At 38.3% G+C, this 9,132-nt stretch overlaps 1 pseudogene; it reads left to right on the top strand.

The window, feature by feature from the left end:
* Window positions 1–2,281: 2,281 nt before the first annotated feature.
* LOC130880685 (olfactory receptor 51A7-like) lies at window positions 2,282–3,195 on the top strand (annotated as a pseudogene).
* The last annotated feature ends 5,937 nt before the right edge of the window (window positions 3,196–9,132 follow it).

The raw sequence follows: 9,132 nt of genomic DNA, 5'->3' as shown, positions 1-9,132 counted from the left end.
AGAATCCAAGATTAGGCAAGAAAAAGGGACCAGGGTTGTGAACATTCTGAGTAGGACCAATAGCAATGGCCTGAAAAGACTTGCGTGCTTTAGAACTATGCAGTGGCAGCGGTAGGAAATCAGCCTGTCAACAGCATTGACCACGCTGTCACCATTTGAGACAGTGGGGTAAAATGCACCAACACTGACTAGATAATAGATTCTCCTAATCAAGGTTTATCGCTTCTGTTCTGCATAAGGAATGTCCACATATTCTACCGACCCTCTTAATAGTTCTTAAATCAAGCTAACTTAAGGAAAAAGTCTTCAAAAAAATCCTTAGTAATAAAAGCTGCTTCCCTTTTCCTTCACTTCTTCTTCACTGTGCCCTGTTTCTAGTCTTTACCAGCTAATTCCTGTGTGTATTCAAGCTTCTCTTTCTCTATGATAATGTGAACTGTTCAGAGTCCCTGTGAAGGGAATGCACTTATGCATGTCATTTCCTTTATAGTTCCTTGACTAGTGATAGCTAGCATCAGAGGTGTCCTGCCTCCCTGTCCCTTGTGGGGACATCCTTACATGCTGGTAACTGTAAGCTCTGGCAGGTGGCTTTGGGTACTTGAGTTTTTCTGAGGTTGTGAGTCTGTGGGTCTGGGAGATGCTCTGTAAGAACTGTCAGAGTGCAAGCCTACAGGATGTAGAGTATTTTATGATTCAGATAGATAATTGTAAAGATTTGAGTATTTGTGTATATGATTTTTATTTTGCTCATTTGAGTGAAAGAAATAGAATATCACTCTTAATTCTGAAATTCCCTTTGGCTCATTGTTCATCCTCACTGTATTAATTTACAATATCACATCTGTGTGTACATATGTGTTTCATGCAAAATTTTCTATTCTAAGAGTCATCAAATTTTTCTACAAAAGGTCAGAATTTAAATGATTTACAATTTTTAGATGAATATAACCACATCATTTCTGTCCAAATTGTTTATTTCTCTTGGTCCCATTTCTTTCTTTACAAATACAAAAAGGCCCCGAATTTGCACAATAGTCAAAGAGCTGAGTTTGTTTCAAACCTCTGTGATAGACCCTTAACCGTTACATAACCTGTGCCGTGAATTGCAACAGATGATGAATGATACTGTCAATAGTAAAGAATTTCTTCAGATGTCTGGGTCTTCTCACATAGTACTGTGGCCTGTGTGAACACACCCCCACTTTAGGAAGTGTTTCCATGCTACAAAATACTATATTTAACTTATTTAATTTGTCTCTTAAGAGATGTTGTTTGAGATTCTGGGAAGATGATTCTGTCACTTAAGTGTTTTCTGTGAAAGCATGAGGACATAGGTTCAGTTCCTCATGCTGGGTATTGGGGTATGTGTCTCTAATCCCGGGACTGAGGGGGAGAGCAAGGGAGATCCTGAGGTTGGTTCACTGGCCAGCTAGTCTAGCTGAAATGCAGAGTTCCAGGTTCAGTAAGAGACTTTATCTGAAAAAGTACTATGAAAAATAGTGATAATTCACTTTTATTTTAATAAATAAAGCTTACCTCAAGTTCAGAGAGTAAAACAGCCATACTGGTCAGCCTTACAGACCAGGCAGTGGTGGCACACATCTTTAATTCCAGTAGCCACACTAGTTTGCCATAGAAACCAGGTGGTAGTGGTGCACGCTTTTAATCCCAGCCGTAGAGAGGAATATAAAACTGGAAGAGACAGCTCTCACTTACAGTCTCATTTTGAGATTCCTTAAGACAGAATCACCATGTTTGGACTGAGGTAGAGGTAAGAGCCAGTGGCTGGCTGTTTTGCTTTTCTGACCTTCAGGTTGAACCCCAGTTTCTGTCTCTGGGCTTTTATTAATTGTGCTACAGAAAGACACAGAGGAATACACTTGAAGTATGATCTCTAGTTGTCCATATGCATGAACCCGTGCAAATGCATTTAAGAGAGCCTGCATATATATATATATATATACATATGAATACAAAAATATATAGGTGTTTTTGTTGCTTAATGGAGGTACCAAAACATTATTGTACTTTCTAGCTTTAGAGTTATTTAAAAATATATCTGAAAATAAATATCTATATTCAATTATTGTAAAATTCTTAAATAAAAGTATGAAAAAATGGTTTAAGTATATTTCATACTTTTAAAAAGTTATATTATTTTTATCTCCTAATCTGAGCTATATTAAATTTAACCCAAGTTGTCATTGCAACTGAGATAATTTATGTCGATTATTGATATCACCATAGGTCCTGGATCAGCTGAACAATATGCATACTTGGATGCTTCTCAACCTCAGCAGTTGATGCCTATTCATTCCTACTGATTGGGATCCCAGGCCTTGAGCACACGCACATTTGGGTCTCCATCCCTATTTACCTCATGTATTTTCCAGCCTTCCTGGGAAACTGCACTATCCTCTGTGTCATCAGAACGGAGCCTTCTCTGCATGAGTCCATGTACTATTTACTCTCCAGGTTGACCTTGTCTGACCTGGGCCTGTCTTTCTCCTCCATTCCCATGATGCTAAGAATATGCTTGTTCAATTCCATGGGGATTTCTGCTGACATGTCCATTGCCCAGGAATTCTTCAATGGATTCACAAATACAGAGTTTTCAGTGCTACTCATTGTGTCCTTTGATTGCTTTGGCACCCACTGAAATACAGCTTTGTCCTCACAAGCTCCAGAATTGTGCAAATTGGGCTAGTCTTCGCTGTTAAAAGCATTATCCTGGTGCTCCCCCTTCCATTGACTTTAAGGAGACTCAGACACTGCCACATGCACCTGTTATCACATTCCTATAGTCTCCATCAGGATGCCATGAAACTGGCCTGCTCTGACAACAGGGTCAGTTTTTACTATGGTCTGTTTGTTGCACTCTGCATGATGTCAGACTGTGTATTCATTGCTGTGTCCTATGTGCTCATCTTGAAGACTGTGTTGGGTATTGCACTCCATGGAGAATGGCTCAAAGCTCTCAATATTTGTGTCTCCCACATCTGTGCTGTGCTCATCTTCTATGTAACTACCAGTACTTTAGCTGCCACGCACTGCTTTGCAAAGCATAAGTCTCCATTAGCTATGATTCTGATAGCAGATGCTTTCTGGCTGGTACCACCATTGATGAATCCCATTGTAAAAGCTCATCAGATTAGAGTAAAAGCTTTAGAAAAACTGGGTCTGCATTCTAAGTAATAGACACGATATTCTCAGAAGCTCCATTTTCTCTACAAGTAGTTACTTTAGAGACAGGACAGTGTTTTATCCTCAAAGGAGATCCACTTACTTCACAGTCCCATAGCTTGTTTCAATCAGTTAGTTCTGTCACCTTTCTGGTCTAAATGAGGAAGAGACTTTATATTCCATAGAGCCTCTGTGTTTGGATGGTGGAAGGCATCTCTCCTTAGACACAAGAAGGAAAAATAAGAATTTCCACAATCTTTTAAAGAAAACATTGGACATATGGTCTTTCGTTGTTTCTGGAAGTAACCTGAAAGATTCTGGAACTGTTAAACATCTTGCATTTGTCTCTAATTTTGATCCCTCCTCATGTTGTTGTAGAAAAAGTGTCACCTAGAGAGCCGCTGACACTGCAGAATCAGCACTGCTGCAAGCTTGGGAGCCAATACTCAGAGAGATCCCAAGCAATTGACATCCCAATTAATGTCTGAGGATTACATTCTAGAGTGATGTAAAAGAGGAAATTTAAAAAAGGCCTATTATTTGTCCATCCTGATTTATGGTGAAATAAATATTAGAGGGGTAAATTATGGAAGGGTTTTGGCATTTGGCAGCACCACAGTGAAAGTCAAGGGACAGAAAAGTGGATCTCAGGAGCTGGGGGCCAGTTATAGCTCTCGCTGTGCATATGTCTGTCTGTCATATCAAATGTTGAATTATGAATTCCTACACAGCAAAGAGGAAGATTATTAACTTTCAAATCTTTTATCAGTAAAGGAACTTTTCTATTGTATATGCCTGTTGAATAGATACCAATTTCCTTGGAAAGATTAAAGTAAATGAAGAAATATTGGTAATTCGGTAGCACAAAAAGATATAGAATTAGGAAGCTGTTATAGTTTAATTTCTTTTGTTATTCTTTTGCTGTGATACAACACCCCACCTAGAAGCAACTTGTGGGAAGATGTGCTTGTTCGTCTTACTCTTCCAGGTCGCAGTCTGCCACTGAGGGCAGTAAGGATAGGAGCTCAAGGCAGGAACTTGAAGCACAGTGGAAAAATGATGCTTACAGGCTTAACACAGTTTTGAGCTCAACCGTTTTTCTTGTAGAGTCCAGACCTACCTTTCTAGGACTTGTGCTGCTCATGGTGATCTGGGTCATCTCATAGCAATGATCAGTCAAGACAATCTCTCCTAGAGATGAGCACAGGCCAGTCTGATCAAGGTGATACTTCAGTAGAGATTTCTTCTACCCTGGTGAATCTAGGTCCTGTAAACTTGACATTAAGAACTAACCAAGGCAAAACAAATAACAAATCTAGACATTTCTGTGAAGAGAAAAAGCTTGATTCAGATTAGCAAAGTGTATTCAGAAGGTAAGGAAACCGAGGGCCAATGTTCCTCTGGTTCTGCTGAGGTAAGCCAGAATCGTCATTACCCTAACTCTGTTAAGACTTTCTACTTTCTACACATCAGTGTAAGAAGCTATTACTGCAGGGATAGAGTGAGCCTTGTGAGATACAGGGGTCCTTCCACTGAATCTACTCCACTCTAAAGAAACCCAAACTGTTGAAGCTCGTATACATATGGATAGGAATGGAAAGTTATACAGAGCGAAGCGGCTCAGGCCCAAGAAGACTATGGTGGATGCTCTTTTTATATGTGAATTCTAGCACTGACTGACTAGTTTTGCTTGTTTATCTTGGAGTATCTGTAGAAGAGGAAAAAGATGGAAGGAGATATAGATGAATTGCTTTATGGAAAGGGATAGTAGAACATAGGTAGAATGAAAGAAGAGTGAGAGAAGCTTGTAGGGAAAATGTTTAAACAGGGAAAGGTTTGGAGACTGAGGAGAGAAGTGTGTATAGGAATGTTAACCAGAGAGAAGGTTGTATGAACAAGCCATATGAAACCCTACTATCTTGTAACCTAATTAAAAAATATGAAAGATACATTGAAGAGAGGTGCATTGCATCGGTAGATAATGATACTCCCTGAAGCAATGGTTACTACAGAGTATTTTCAGTGCCATATAGAGAACACTACTGTGGGAGTCATTGGTCAGGAAGGTCCTATAGACCTCCCAAACAACACAGGCTCTTGTTGGTTCTTTTGTTGTCCATCAAAGTTAGGTTATAAGACCATATTGTTGAAAAAATAACACTTGAGTTGCAAGATATAGAGAAAGTAGGTAGAGAGCTGTATACTTCCTCCCAGTGGGCTTTAAAGGTTCTAAAAGGTGCTATGGAGGCTTCTCAGGGAGAAAAGACATAAATGGTTTTATTCAGTTATAAGTCCTACAAACTACAAAAGTGGGCAAGATATGTTCATTGTACAACAGTGGCACTATTATGGAAGGAACAGTCAAACACACTCTGGTTGCATTTGAGGCTCATACCACAAAAGGGAGACTTGTCTGGTTTTATAAAGCTGGGCAGCAACCCATACCATGGAAGTCCATAGGTGCAAGGGGGGAAACACACAGCTGTTGTTTAGTTACACTGACAGCATCAAACTTTGTTCCACATCTCTGTGTATATCCATTGAAAAAAACTACTCTCATACTTAAGACGGGAATACTCTCTTTGCAGTGAATGACAATGAATTTAGAGACCCTAGGGTGAACAATATGCTAAGAATAAGTGGTGACGGAGGGATCAACCCTAGGTAAGACCGTGAAACATTCTCTTCTGCATTAAAGGAGAGGGGACATTGAGAAAGAGGGAGATGGGGACAATGTAAGATCTTGAAGACAGGGAGAATGGCTGTGAAAGGCATCATCTAGGCATGGTCTAGTAACTGTAATCATGAGTCTACAGCAACTGTGTTTATGTGCAATGGACCTAGGCCAGATAGGTCTTACTAACAATCAATCAGGAATGCGGAAGGTGCTCATACTGCCCTACCCCCCTACTGCTCAACTATGATTTCTTATTGCTAGATTCTGACAAAAGGGTAGTCATTGTCTTCAGTTGTGCATTAACTTCAGAGCCAGTCTTCAATGTTTTGCACCAAATCCATGGTCATGGGGATTAAATTCACAAAACAAAGCAGACATGACTGTGAGAAAAAGATTTGTGGGGAAGAGGGAGGGTAAATGGGTAGAAGGGAGGTAAGAAAAAGTAAGGTTTGTATGTAAAAACAATCAGTATGCATTACATGCTTGTATTAAGTTGCTAAGGAAAAATTTAATTAATCAAAAAATATGCATGCAACTATAAATTTGTAAAAGAATGAAAAAGTGAAATTAGTTATGTAAAATTATTTCACAGTTGTTTGATAAACAAACTTAAACATAAACAACATAATGGGAAAGATATGAAATTAAGATCATTTACACATTTGAACTTAAAATATATAAAAATAGAAATTATATAAGTGTTTCTTTATAGTAGATTTTTCATTGTATAGGATGCAAAGAGAAATAGAAAAATTCATATACATATGAAAGAAATTATTTTTAATTATATGGGAAAGTCAAAATAAAGAGACATAGCTATAAAATTAATAAGGACTTAAAAGCAAAGTTATAAAATTAATGAGATTTAAAAATACTACAACAGTCACTTTCAGATATGAAAGAAAACTACATTCTTCTCTAGGGCGTAAAAATGCATGCATATGATCTTTTATGAAAGGGCTATCTACTGAAAATTTAAATTTCTAGTCTTATAGAGCCATTAGTAGTAACCTAGAGAACACCCTTGCAGAAATACTAATGTAAATACTCATAAGGAGTTACACAGGGATTTTAGAGCACTGTTGGAAGCAGCAGTAAACTGAAGACATCTTTAGTGCTTATCAATAGGAAACAATTATCTAAACTTATAATTCGTTCAGGTTATTAAATGTTATATAGTCATTTGACTCAATGAAGTCTGCATTAATTGCCTTAGAGGGATTTCAACTACCAATAAAAGCAGATGAAAGGAGGGAATATGATCATAACATATTACATGCAAAATATCTTCTTTATTAAAAAAGCACCAAGCTCAGTTTAGAGCTTTGCAAAATATTCCATGCACCTCTGAAACCATCATTCTTGTTGATCTGCAAGTCACACTGTCTTCTTATATGTTTGTTACCTAGAGTTCACTGAAGAAAAAAGTGTGATTCTGTATCCCCAAAATACATGTAGAATACTATTTAACTATTATGTTATAAAAAGGCAAGCTCCTCATAGAAGCTTATTAATAGTCATGATAGCATTGAGAAAACATTTTGTGTTTGTAGAATTGGAAAGAAATTAAATTGTGTTATCTTATTTTTGTGGGACACTCTCCACAAAGCTTCATTTGCACACAATCACAGTTCTTGCTGTAATCACTAGATGCACTCACAAGATGGACAGATGCCCTCTTGATCTAGACTGATTTGAATTAGTGGCTTTGCTTCAATTGTGCACATAGCAGGCACTTGCCTTAGGGCTATACTTTGCTCAGTTATAGTGATATTTTATTTACATTTTCATGAATAAAGTTTGCCTGAAGACTAGAGGGTGAAACTAAGCCACTAGGGGCCAGGCAGTGGTGTCACATACCTTTATTCCTAGGATTTGGGAGACAGAGGCAGATGGATCTCTGTGAGTTCAACATCACCCTGGGTTACACAAAATCCTTGCAGAAACAGATCCAGGTGGTGGTGGCTCACACCTTTAATCCTAGTAGTAGGGAATCATATCATATGCCTTTAATTCTATCACTAAAGGGAATATAAAATGGGAGGAGACAGAGGCTCAGGGCTCATTCTGAAGTCACTCAGCCTTGGTAGGGGTAAGACTTTTCTAGTGGCTTTATCTTTTTGCTTTTCTGATCTTCAGCTTGAGCCCCAACATCTGTCCCCGGGTTTTTATTATTCATGCTATACTCAGTTCTATACCATGCCTCATTCTAGAGATCAGGCAGAGGGGGAAGGAAATATTAGAGAAGCTCTTTCCACTCATAGTAAATTGAATCCTATTGAAGACTCCTTGCTTCATCACCTTTATTAACACCATATTTAGCAAATTGAGATATGCGTAGAACATAGAAAATCAGGTGACCAAGATCAAAACCACAGTGAAAGCAGCTGGTATGGGTGAGAATATATAGAAGTCTTACTTGGAAGTAAAGAGCTGAGAATGAAAACATCTTATGCACTATCCATAAGTTGTATATACTTGTACAAATGCATGCACAAACACACATACACACTCATTGTATGTAGCTTTGCTATGTAGCTTATGCAGGCCTTGAGTTTATAACTCTGCTACCTCAGTCTTCTAAGTACTTGGATTAGAGGTGTTTACTATCACCCAGGACACTATATTTATTACCATTAACAGCCCAACTATGGCTAACTTTGAATGACGTAAGTTTATTCATTGTTCTGAATTGCAGAGGATTTTAGCCACAAATATACATATACTAAAACTTTTTTAAAAAATTTTAAAATGGAATAATGAAAAAGATCTGTCTCTTTTCCAGGCTGATGAATAACATGGCCTTTCTCTTGGTTTGAAGAGCATGAATAAGAGATGTTTGTTCCTCTGAGGATCACTAAGAATACTATTATGAGTGGCAACTCAGGTGAAAAGCCTTCATCCAGCTGTGCAAGAGGCTCATCTTCTCTTTCTTCTCTCAAGCAGCTTTAGATTCTCCACTCTTCTCAGTTGCCTAGTATACAGTGATGGAATTCACAACCATGTCCCATGCTAGGATGACTGTGACAAGCTATAGCATCCAGCTCTTTCTAACGCCGTGATAGGTAGTGCCATAGTGATGGATCACTTCTTTTCTCTGGAGCTTTTATGTGTTCTTCAGCATGCACATACACATTTGTAGAACAAAGTAGCTAATGTGTGTACAGGTATGCACGGACTTACATGACCAATCATGCATAGTGAACCGAGTTTTCATTATGGAGGCCTTTGTTTGGGGAGCTCCATACCACAAGCATAGAGGGCACCTTCCT

This window comes from Chionomys nivalis, chromosome 8 (genome assembly GCF_950005125.1).
Source record: "Chionomys nivalis chromosome 8, mChiNiv1.1, whole genome shotgun sequence".
In the NCBI taxonomy this organism is placed as follows: domain Eukaryota; kingdom Metazoa; phylum Chordata; class Mammalia; order Rodentia; family Cricetidae; genus Chionomys; species Chionomys nivalis.
Note: the sequence above shows the minus strand (reverse complement) of the source record. Positions and strands in the feature narration are given on the sequence as shown.